Here is a 12,660-nt window from a genome sequence, read left to right as displayed (position 1 = left end):
TATGATGTATTAAAGGTACTGAAAGAGAAAAGGGTAAAGTGAGAGACAAAATAAGACATGACATAAAAGCCAAAAGATAAAATGATTGAAGTAAGTTGTGACTTTACAGTAATACCATGACTGTTAATGGATTAACTTTTCAATCAAAAGACACTGAATGGCCAAATGCATAAGAAAACACGATCTGTTTATATGCTGTCTATAAGAGACTCACTTATATATAAGGACACAAATTGGATTGAAAATGAAAGTTTTGGAAATAAAATATTCCACGTGAACACAAACCAAAAAGTGCTGCAGTAGCTATATTAATATCAGACAAAATGGACTGTAAATGAAAAACTGCTTTTAAGACACAAATAAGGATGCTATTTGGCAGTGAAAGGGGTAATCCTCCAAGATAAAATAACAAGAGTACAATATATAAAAACTTATGGGATACAGCAAAGGCAGATAAATGCGTAGGCTTAGATACTTGCATTAAAGTAGAAGAAAGAACGAATATCAAACACCTAATTTTGCACCTGGAAGAACTAGAAAGAACAGCAAATTAAACTGAAGCAAGCAGAAGGAAAAAATAGCAAGGTCAGAGTAGGGATAAATGATAGTGAAAGTAAAAAAAGACAATAGCAAGGAGGGACATCATCAAAGTTGCAATGCAAACAGCTACTGAAAATCTTTCCTCAGAGATTTAGTGAAAAAAAAAAAAGAAAATTCTCATTTGTCCAGAACTCTGGAGGAAGGTACAGACTGGAGAAGGATTCCATAAATGCTGAATCAAAGAAAGAGAAAAAACAGGTAGGAATATTCTGTCCTGGACTGGCCAAATCTCTCCCCTCACTCAGTCTCACAGCTTGAGAAGTGCCCAGAGGCATCAGCTGCAAACTTTCCCACATGTCACTGGGGACACAGACTATAAAATCTCTCAGGTAAGTGGGATACATCACTACCTATATCCAGACACAGGGACCCAGGCCAAATGGAATTACAGCAGGATTTAAGCTGCTGGGGAAGGAAGAATATAAAAGGCCAACAAGGAGGCATTTCCAAAATGGTAGAGAGGGAATCACAAAGTCTTCCCTAAAAACAGCAAGTAACAAGGGAGAAACTGTCAGAATTAGCTCTTTGGTGGCCTAGGAGATAGGGGAGGACACCTCAAGGTCCAGAACAGTGAAGGATGAAGATTCTGAGAAAATGTGGACAGAGGCTGTATTTCCAACCATGGAGCCTGGTGCCCATCCCCCACACTTAAGGGCAAAAGCAGTGGGCAGCCTGATCCTTGCCTGGCTGGTGACTGTGGATGCCCTCTGTGGCAAGTAAAGTGGGGGACAAAGTCTCACATTGAACCAGTTTTGGCTGGTGAAGTGAGGGCACAAGAACTGAGCAGTGTCAGTCCCAGACAGTCAGATGTCGCAGGGCTCCAGGAAGTAAATACCTTTTGAGGATGATTAAGTCACCAAACAGCACCACCCTCTGGGCAGGCCAGAAAGTGCAGGGAAACTGCAGGGCTTCTCAGAGCCTCTCCAAACCCTCACCCAGGCCCCTGGGAGCTGGTCTACACCCCCTGCATGGGTGCCTGGCCCTATTTTGCTGAGAAATGCTTACCACCCACCTGTCAAAGCAGTGCCCTAATACAAACTCAAGGAACAACTAAATTCTAGATGAGAGAAAAAATGACCTTCAAAATAAACCCCATCAAGATAATTAGATGGCCAGATATCAGCAAAAATCACAAGACATATGAAAACTCCAGAAGAAATAGCCCAAAAGAACAGATCAAGAACCCAGAAGAGACATAGAATGTCGAACAACTAATCAAAGGTGTTCAACAAATCCCTGAATCAAAGAAATGAAGGAAACTGTTTCTGAAGGCACAAAGGATATTAAAAAGACACTAGAAGAGCATAAGAAGAACTTGAAAGTATAAATAGAAAAACAGCAGACATTATGCTAATAAAATGCACTATAGATGAAATTAAAAATATACTGAAGATACACAACATTCGATTTGAAGAGGCATAAGAAAGAATCAGTGAGCTAGAAGACAGATAAACCAAATTTGAATAAACAAGAGAACAAATGGAGAAAAAGTTGGGAATTGATTGACATCACAAAGCCTGCAACTACATATCATGGTTGAGAAGAGAATGGAAAAGGGCCAGGAAAACTAGTTGAAGACACAACGGCTGAAAGTTTCCAAACCATTATAAATGACATAAATATGCAAATCCAAGAAGTCCAGCATACTTCAAACAGGATAACTCTGAACAGAACCACTTCAAGACACATAGAAAGCAGACTATTAAATGTCAAAGAAAAGAAGATAATTCTGAAAGCAGCAAGGGAAAAGTGGTTCACCACATACAAGAGAAGCCAAATAAGACTAAATGTTGTTTCTCATCAGAAACCATGGCAGCAACAAGGAAGTGATACATTATATTTAAGATACTGAAAGAAAAAAAAATCATTAGCCAAGAATTCTTTATCCAGAAAAGCTTCCTTCAAAATTCAAGGAGTTTATTAATATTCACAGAATATTGTCAGAAGCCGAGAGAATTCATTCATAAGAGACTTGCCCTAAGAGAACTACCAGAGGAAGTGCTGCCAGCTAAAAAGAAAAGACAGGAGAGAGGTCTGGTGGATGGTACCAGAACTGTAGAGTATTAGTAATGGTTACTTAAAGGATAAAAAGAGAGAGAGAGAAGAAAGAGATTCGTTAAATAAAAAAATGATAATATGGTTGAATTAAGAACTGATTTTACAGTTATAACTTTGATAATGGATTAAACTCCCCCATTAAAAGACACTGATTGGCAGAACGGATTAAAAATATGATTGATTTATATGCTGTATGCAATAGACTTGCCTTAGAACCAAAGATGCAAACAGGATGAAAATGAAAGGATGGAAAAAAGATAGGCAAATTTTACCATGGATTGCAAGGATGGTAAATTCCTTCCTAATATCATTCCTTCTCAAAATCTTCCCCCCCCTGAAAAAAAAAATGAAGAAGGAGCACTACCTAACACATTCTATGAAGCCAACATTACCCTAATACCAAAGCTGGATAAAGATACTACAAGAAAAGAAAATTTCAGACTGATCTGTCTAATGAATATAAATATAAAAATTCTCAACAAAATCCTTACAAGTAGAATTCAACAGCATATGAAAGAATTATTCACCATGACCAGGTGGATTTTATCCCAGGAATGCAAGGATGATTCAATACGAGAAAACCAACTTGCGTAATGGACCACATTAAAAAATTGAATGGGAGAACTCACATGATCATCTCCATTGATGCAAAAAAGGCATTTGACAAAGGCCAGCACACTTCCATATTAAAAATACTTCAAACACAGAAATTGAAGGAAATGTCCTCAACATGGTAAATGGTATATATGAAAAAACAACTGCTGACATCATACTGAATGGTGAGAAGGTGAAAGTTTTCCTAAGATTGGGTACAAGACAAGGATGCCCACTGTCACCACTGATATTTAACCTTGTGCTAGAAGTTCAAGCTACAGCAATTAGTCAAGAAAAAGAAATAAAAGGCATCCAGATTGGGAATGAAGAAATAAAACTTTCACTATTTGCAGATGACATGATCTTATATTTAGAAAATCCCTGAAAAATGACAACAAAAATATACTAATAAACAAGTTCAGCAAATTAGCAGAGTACAAGGTCAACAGGCAAAAATCAATGACGTTTCTATTCCCAAGTGATGAACAATCTGAGGAGGAAATCAAGATTTTTTTTTTGCAATAGGAACTAAGAGAATCAAATATCTAGTATTAAATGTAACCAAGACTGTAAGTGACTTGTTCACAGAAAGCTACAGAAAAAATGGTAAAAGAAATCAAATAAGACCTGGATAAATAGAATGGCATTCTATGTTCATGGACTGGAAAACTAAATGTCATTAGGATTTCAATTATATCCAAATTAACCTATAGATTCAACGCAATACCAATCAAATTTCAAGAAACTACATTAAAGAAATTGAAAAGCTAATTACCAATTTTATTGGAAGGGAAAGGAACCTCGAGTAGCTAAAAGCATCTTGAAAATGAAGAAGTGGGACGTGTCACACTTTCTGACTTGAACGCACATTACAAATCTGCAGTGGTCAAAATTGCATGGTATTCGTATAAATATAAGTGTATTGATCAGTGGAATTGAATTGAGAATTCAGAAATTGACCCTCAGATCTATGGTCAATTTATTTATTTTTAGTTGTAACAAAGGCAAATTTTTATATTTTAAAAAGTCAAATTGCATATGCACAAAGAACAAAAGTTTAAGATACCAAAAACATTTTGTTATTTGATGCACTTGATGTTAATATTTGGGGCAATTTTAAGGTTTTTTTTAAAGAAAGGTATTAATAATAGCACTGTACAATATTTAACGTAGCAGAAGTCACCTTATTTTCACAAATTGTCCTAAAGACAGCAAACTCATGTTCATTTTTTTTTCCTTTGCTTTAAAATAAGCTACAAGTAAGTCTAACCAGTCTAAAATGCATTGCTCTTGGACCAAACACAAACATTTACACTTGCCAAAAAGTGCTTTGCACAGATACCTTGGCCCGTACAAAAAGTATAAGATAGCCAAGGAGAGACTAGAGTTTATTTTCAAATACTGTGACTGACTTCCAATAATCTTTTATCATTAGAAGAATTTTCAAAACACCAGATATTTAGGATGGGATTTAATTCTTTAGTATAAGCATGAAACAGTTAATGACAGCTTTCCATGGCTTCCAAAAAAAACCAATAAGAAACCCAAGGAGTACAAGTGACAATGAAATCTAGTACACAATGCAAGGCAGGCAAGAGTGATAAAGTAATTTTTTTAATAGGGAAAGTAAACACTAATATTATATTCTAGAGAAATTAACACACATTTAGAGAAAACCAAAAGGTCAAGCTTCATAATGACCAAATTTATAACTTATAGCTGAATAATTTTGCTGCATTTTCGCATTATGCCATAACTTATAGTATACAATGATCTGAGAACTCTAAGATCTTGGCATAAAGTACTAAGTCCTTGTATCATGCCAGAAAGGGGAAACACCAAATTGTTTCCTCCCCACAAATGCTTGAACTTTATCCCATAAATTAAATCAAAGTGAGAGGTATAAAGCAAGGTTATAATGCAACTGTCTCATCACTTTTGCATTGTTTCATTTATTATTATTTTCTTTTGTGACATAGACAATTATATTTTTGTTTTTGAAATAGGATACCTCTTAATTTAGCAAACTTAAAACTCTTTAAGGTTTTAAAATCAACTTTTTGAATAACAAATAAGACTTCATCGTTATTACTTTTACTACCAAAATATCTAAGAGATGCAATCTATTTTAATAATTATAGTTCTTTTAAATATCATTTGAAAAATACTTTGTGGTCACTGGACCAAGACTACACTATATCCAAACAGAGTACTTCTGACCTGGATTTTGAAGTTTTTCACTCAGTTGCCTGTTCTTCAAGCTGCTACTTCAGCTCAAGCTTTCTCCATTTACTAAATGAAGTAATATGTTTACTAAACACAAATTGTGAGAGTTTTTACACTGAACCTTTTCCTACAAGGCCTTATCAAATAACTTTGTAAGCATGCATTTACAGTCTTTGAACACCAACATCTTAAGCTGAGACTAATGCCTAGAAGTCACATTGCTTATTAAAAAATTTGTCAGTAAGATTTACCATTCTGAAGAATTAACCTAACACTACCTGAAAAAAAGAACTGAGTTACAGATATTTCCCTAAATCTTAAAACCTCTAACTGGAATTCTAATGAATTTCTAAAAACATTTTTACTGAAGAAAAGGCAACTGCCCTTATTGCATCAACACTATTAAAGTATAACTGCCAGCAAAAAAAAGGGACCCAGGACTTCCGGAGAAGATGGCGGCTTAGTAAGACGCGCGGGTCTTAGTTCCTCCTCCAGAAAAGCAACTAAAGAAACAGAAACAATACGAAACAGCTCCCGGAGTCACGACAGAGACCAAAAAGACAGCGTACCCCATTCTGGAACAGCTGAACGGGCAGGGAGAATCTGCTGCGGTGAGATACCCGAGGGGCGCGTGTTTTACCGGCCGGGCGGCTGGCGACTGGGGTCCCCTCCACGCATGTGGCTCCCCGGTCTGACTGGGAACGTTGGATAGCGGGGCCCTCCCATCACGCTTGGCGTTTTGGGCCAGCTGGGCAATTAGGACTGGCACTCTCCCAAGCCGCTGCGGCCAGCGACCCCCGCCTCCACGCGCGGTTTCCCGGGCCGACTGCCGTGCAGACAGATGAGCGCCACGAGCGCCACCTACTGGGCAGGAAAAGAAAAACAGCCCAGAGATTTCACAGAAAAAGCTTTCAACCAGCTGGGTCCCACACCCAGGGAAATCTGATCAAATGCCCAGACACCAGCAGAAAATAATGGATGACGCTCGGAAAATTGAAGATATGGCCCAGTCAAAGGAACAAACCAATAGTTCAAATGAGATACAGGAGCTGAGACAACTAATGCTGAATATACGAACAGAAATGGAAAAACTCTTCAAAAACCAAATCAATAAATTGAGGGAGGACATGAAGAAGACATGGGCTGAACAAAAAGAAGAATAGAAAATCTGAAAAAACAAATCACAGAACTTATGGGAGTGAAGGACAAAGAAGAAAAAATGGAAAAAACAATGGATACCTACAATGGTAGATCTAAAGAGACAGAAGCTACAATTAGTGAACTGGAGGATGGAACATCTGAATTCCAAAAAGAAACAGAAACTATAGGGAAAAGAATGGAAAAACTTGAGCAGGGGATCAGGGAACTGAATGACAATATGAAGCGCACAAATATACGTGTTGTGGGTGTCCCAGAAGGAGAAGAGAAGGGAAAAGGAGGAGAAAAACTAATGGAAGAAATTATCACTGAAAATTTCCCAACTCTTATGAAAGACCTAAATTTGCAGATCCAAGAAGTGCAGCGCACCCCAAAGAGAATAGACCCAAATAGGCGTTCTCCAAGACACTTACTAGTTAGAATGTCAGAGGTCAAAGAGAAAGAGAGGATCTTGAAAGCAGCAAGAGAAAAACAATCTGTCACATACAAGGGAAACCCAATAAGACTATGTGTAGACTTCTCAGCAGAAACCATGGAAGCTAGAAGACAGTGGGATGATATATTTAAATTACTAAAAGAGAAAAACTGCCAACCAAGACTCCTATATCCAGCAAAATTGTCCTTCAAAAATGAAGGAGAAATTAAAACATTTATAGACAAAAAGTCACTGAGAGAATTTGTGACCAAGAGACCAGCTCTGCAAGAAATACTAAAGGGAGCACTAGAGTCAGATACGAAAAGACAGAAGAGAGAGGTATGGAGTAAAGTGTAGAAAGAAGGAAAATCAGATATGATATATATAATACAAAAGCCAAAATGGTAGAGGAAAATATTATCCAAACAGTAATAATACTAAAAGTTAATGGACTGAATTTCCCAATCAAAAGACATAGAATGGCAGAATGGATTACGACCCAGCAATACCACTGCTAGGTATCTACTCAAAGGACTTAAGGGCAAAGACACAGATGGACATTTGCACACCAGTGTTTATAGCAGCATTATCTACAATTGCAAAGAGATGGAAACAGCCAAAATGTCCATCAACAGACGAGCGGCTAAACAAACTGTGGCGTATACCTACGATGGGATATTATGCAGCTTTAAGACAGACTAAACTTATGAAGCATGCAATAACATGGATGGACCTAGAGAACATTATGCTGAGTGAGTCTAGCCCAAAACTAAAGGACAAATACTGTAAGGTCCCACTGATGTGAACCGACATTCGAGAATCAGCTTGGAATATATCATTGGTAACAGAGACCAGCAGGAGTTAGAAACAGGGTAAGATAATGGGTAATTGGAGCTGAAGGGATACAGACTGTGCAACAGGACTAGATACAAAAACTCAAAAATGGACAGCACAATAATACCTAAGTGTAATGTAACTAGGTTGGAACACTGAATGAAGCTACACCTGAAATATGGTTTTTTGTTTGTTTGTTTGTTTGTGTGTTTGTATCTTTTGCTTTTGTTTTTTTCTTTTTTCCTTTATATATATATATATTATTAGTATTATTATTTTAATTCTCTTCTCTATATTAACATTCTATATCTTTTTCTGCTGTTTTGCTAATTCTTTTCCTAAATCGATGCAAATGTACTAAGAAATGATGATCATACATCTATGTGACGATACTAAGAATTATTGAGTGCATTTGTAGAATGGAATGATTTCTAAAGGTTGTGTTAATTTCTTTTTTTTTTTGATTAATAAACAAAATTAAAAAAAAAAAAAAGGGACCCACCCATACTTCCAAAGGTGAAGATTTAGCATGGCAAAGTATTAAAAGTGAACAAAGGAGATGAGATTCTAAATATCACCACCATAAAAATAATTGATTTCTATCTTTGCCTTGCATAAGGAAACAAAGAACTCAAATAGAGATTGTTTAGCTGAGCCAATCATGAAAACTTAAACATATATATATATATTCCCTGTTATTCTTTCAGGGCATTATTTTATACATGTTTTTAGAAAACTTCAAAAACAAAAATAAAGAGTTATTTAGCCTTGTGAATATTTAGCCTTGTGAATATTTTACATTAAAGGTTCTTCAATTTCCATGACAAATTCATCAAGCAATTCAAATATTCAAATAGAGCTTTCACTCAAAAAGTCCCTTTGTCTTGGGATCTCTCCCATGGTTACAAAGCAGCTTCCCCCTTTGTTGAATATGAAAGGTGAAAGTGGCTCTTTGTTCCTTCAGGATCCCAAATCACTCATTCAAACTTATCTCTGTTTTCCAACACTATATATGTCAAATTGTAGGGGTACAACTTTAGGAACCTTCTTTAGATCAGATTCTTCCCACTTTGCCTAGAATGAGGGTACAGCAGTACAACTTAATCATGGTTTCTGAGTTGCTGGGCACTGAACTGCTCCAGGATTATCAATGGATACAATTAAAATCCCTCCAATCGTCATGAAAGTCCACCACTGGTGAGTTCTCTTTGTTACGACATCATCTAGCAGCTGTTCTGTGTTCAACTGGGCCTGAACTTTTAGGCCTCTTTTGAAAGGAAAAGTTGCCTGTGTGTGTTTCTGATGGCTTAATTTATTTCCACTTCCAGCAAAATTGGCTTGAATTTAATTTTTTCTGTTTAACTGGCTAGGTCTTCTGAGAATAGAAACTGTCCTCTGCATTTCATTTTGTCTTCATTTGTTTCTTTTTAAGACAAGAAAATATTGCTCTATATTCTTCTCACTTAGAAGTGGTCAATTCATAGGACTAATTCCTTTATATATATATATATATATATATATTTTTTTTTTTTTTTTACATGGGCAGGCACCGGGAATCGAAAGAACTAATTACTTTTTGAATTCCACTTACTTTCCTTGTTGCAAGGCCAGTGATAACCCCATAAAAATGTCTCTTTCCAGACATGACTCTTCTTCTATGGTTCAAACTTTTCTTACCAAAACCACAATTCTGTTAGATTCAACAGTGTATTCTCATCCTGAATTGTTGGGTACAACTTTGTTGGAGACTTCCATTTAGCCTTGGAAAATTTTGCTTCTTTCCTTCCTTTCAAATCAATTTGATTACATCACCCAAAGATATATGGATTTTGTCCAGGTTTTCATTGCTCTGAGTTTTCAGTGGCAGCGCCAGAGCTGCCATGGCTCCCACCAGCTGGGTACCAAACCAGTTCATAAGTGAAGATGATGTGCTGGAATAGTCAGCAGGGAAGTTATGCTGATCAGTTGACTCTTTTTTTTTTTAACTTTTTGGTTGTATACTATAATATATATATATACAAAGCAAAGACACAAAAAAGCCATAATTTTCAAAGCACTCTTCAGCAGGATGAATCCATGCATCATCTCATATTTTTCAGTCTAGCTGCTCCAGAATACAGGAGGATAGAAGGCTTAATTTCTTTTATCACCACAATTGACAATTGACTTTTTTCTTTATTTTTTGTCAAAAATAGCATATATACAAAAAAAAAGCAATAAATTTCAAAGCACAGCACTACAATTAGTTGTAGAACATATTTCAGAGTTTGACATGGGTTACAATTCCACAATTTTAGGCTTTTACTTCTAGTTTTTCTAAGATACTGGAGACTAAAAGAGATACCAATGTAATGATTCAGCATTCATAATCTTATCTTCTCTGTATAACTTCACCATCACCTTTCATCTTTCTGTCCTTCTCTTAAAGGGTGTTTGGGCTATGGTCATTCTAACTTTTTCATGTTGGAAAGGTCTGTCAATAATATGGAATAGGGAGATGGAAGTATCTGATGTTCTGGAGAGGCTGAACCCTCTAGGTTTCAAGGCTTATATGGTCCAGGGATTCATCTGGAGGTTGTAGGTTCCTGGTAAGTTACTCTAGTGCATGGAACCCTCATGGAATCTTATATATTGCCATAAGTGTTTTTTAGGATTGGCTGAAATGGTACTGGTTGGGGGTTGGTAGGTTATGAAAGGTAGCAATGTCTAACTGAAGCTTATGTAAGATCAACCTCCAAAGTAGCCTCTCAACTCTCTTTGAGCTTTCTCTGCCATGGCTACTTTATTAGGTACACTTCTTTTCCCCTTTTTTGGTCAGGATGGAATTGTGGATCTCATGGTGCCAGGGCAGATTAATCTCTGGAAATCATCTCCCACATCACCAGGGAAACTTTCATCCCTGGATGTCATGTTCCACATAGGGAGGATGACAATGATTTCACTTGCAGAGTTGGGCTTAGAGAGAATGAGGTCACATCTGAGCCACAAAAGAGGTCCTCCAAAAATAACTCTTAGGCATACCTATAGGTAGGCTAAGCTACTCTGTTACATACATAAGCTTCACAAGACTAAGCCTCAAGATCAAGGATATGTCCTACAGATTTGGGTGTCCCTGGAGATTGACACAGTATCAAGGGGTTTCCTGATGGTAAAATTTAATAGTTCCGTATTTTTTCTCCCATCCCTCAAGGAACTTTGCCTACACTTTTTGATTATTTGCTTAAAATACTCTAGGATGTATCTGGGCATTGTATTAATATATACAGGATTAAAGGCCCTCTTTCTTATTCTGGGATCCCTGGGTTTCAATTGTTCAAATGAACTCCATGTACATGTTTAGTTAGATTATGTGCTACAGAAAATTTCAGTTCCAGACCAAGTAAACCTTTCTTCCTTTGGTCTCGAAGAGCATGTGTGGTTCTAAAACATAGACATTGTCTTCCTTACCTTCTGAATTTCTTTAATCTGCTCAGCTTTGTTCTTATCTCTAAATATCAGGTTAAATATATATATAACAGCCTCTTAAAATCCAGAAATGACAATTACCTCTCCAGACTAAATGTGACTGCTATAAAAGCTTACAATCTAGGCCCCTGTTTTCTTGTAGGCGTTTTTAAAAGGAAACCATACCATTGTTGTTCTTTTGTTTCTGGCTTATTACATTGCTTATGTCCCACACATTCATTCACATCGTTGCTTGCCTCACCACTTCATTCCTTCTCTTGTAGCAGCACAGCATTTGTTTATAAGTATACATCATCATTCACCAATCTACTTCTCAGTCAGTGCATCCTTCAGCTACCTGCATTCATCAGAGATCATGCCTAGTGCCCAAAATTCACAATCCATCAACACTCTCAATTTTAGATAATTTCATCATTCCCAGGAGAAAGAAAACCAATAAACACACCCTCACCAAAACGGAAATCTAAACCTCCTCTTCACCCTTGTCCCTCCCCCCAATTATTTACCACTGCTCTTGCTATGGTAGTGCTGATGGTTTCCTTTATAACAGCCCATAGCATGCAATAGCAGTCTCCCCCCGTACCCTGGTCTTAAACATTCTTTGTACATGAATTACACATTTGAAGTAGTTCTTGCAAGAACTAATTTATATTTCTAGTGTTGATAAGTGAGACACATAGATCTATAAACCTCTTTCAATGTTGCTCATCTCAATATGGTAATATTATTTATAGACTCACTAGAGAGCTGCCATCACTTCTATCTATTTCCTTACATTGGAGTTCAACCTCCTGAGCTAACCATTCACCATCCCTAGCTTTATTTATCTCTAAGTCCTCTATATTCTGCATCATAAGCCTCTAATTTTACCTTTTCCATGGTCATGAAAATGCAATCATACAGTATCTTTCCTTTTGTTCTGGCTTATTTCACTCAGCATTATATCCTCAGCCTTATCCATCTTGTCATGTGCTTCAGGACACCATTTCATCTTACTGCTGCATAATATTCCATCATATGTATATACCACATTTTCTTAATCCAATAGACTGTTAATGGACATTTGGTTTGTTTCCATCTTTTGACAATTGTAAATAATGCCAATATGTATGTAAATATGAACATCAGTGTGCAAATGTCTGTTTGTCGTTGCTTCCAGTTCTTCTGGGTATATACCAAGTAGTGGTATTGCTGGGTCATAGGACAACTTGATATTTAGTTTCCTAAGAGTCCACCAAACAGTCTTCCATAGTGGCTGTACCATTATACATTCCCACCAACAGTGCATACGTGTCCCAATTTTTGCACAT

The 12,660-nt window shown here is 36.8% G+C and overlaps 1 pseudogene; it reads right to left on the bottom strand.

Annotated features, from left to right (window-relative positions):
• Positions 1-8,658: 8,658 nt before the first annotated feature.
• LOC143686223 (UAP56-interacting factor-like) lies at positions 8,659-9,800 on the bottom strand (annotated as a pseudogene).
• Between the last annotated feature and the right edge of the window lie 2,860 nt (positions 9,801-12,660).

This window comes from Tamandua tetradactyla, chromosome 6 (assembly GCF_023851605.1).
Source record: "Tamandua tetradactyla isolate mTamTet1 chromosome 6, mTamTet1.pri, whole genome shotgun sequence".
Taxonomy (NCBI): domain Eukaryota; kingdom Metazoa; phylum Chordata; class Mammalia; order Pilosa; family Myrmecophagidae; genus Tamandua; species Tamandua tetradactyla.
Note: the sequence above shows the minus strand (reverse complement) of the source record. Positions and strands in the feature narration are given on the sequence as shown.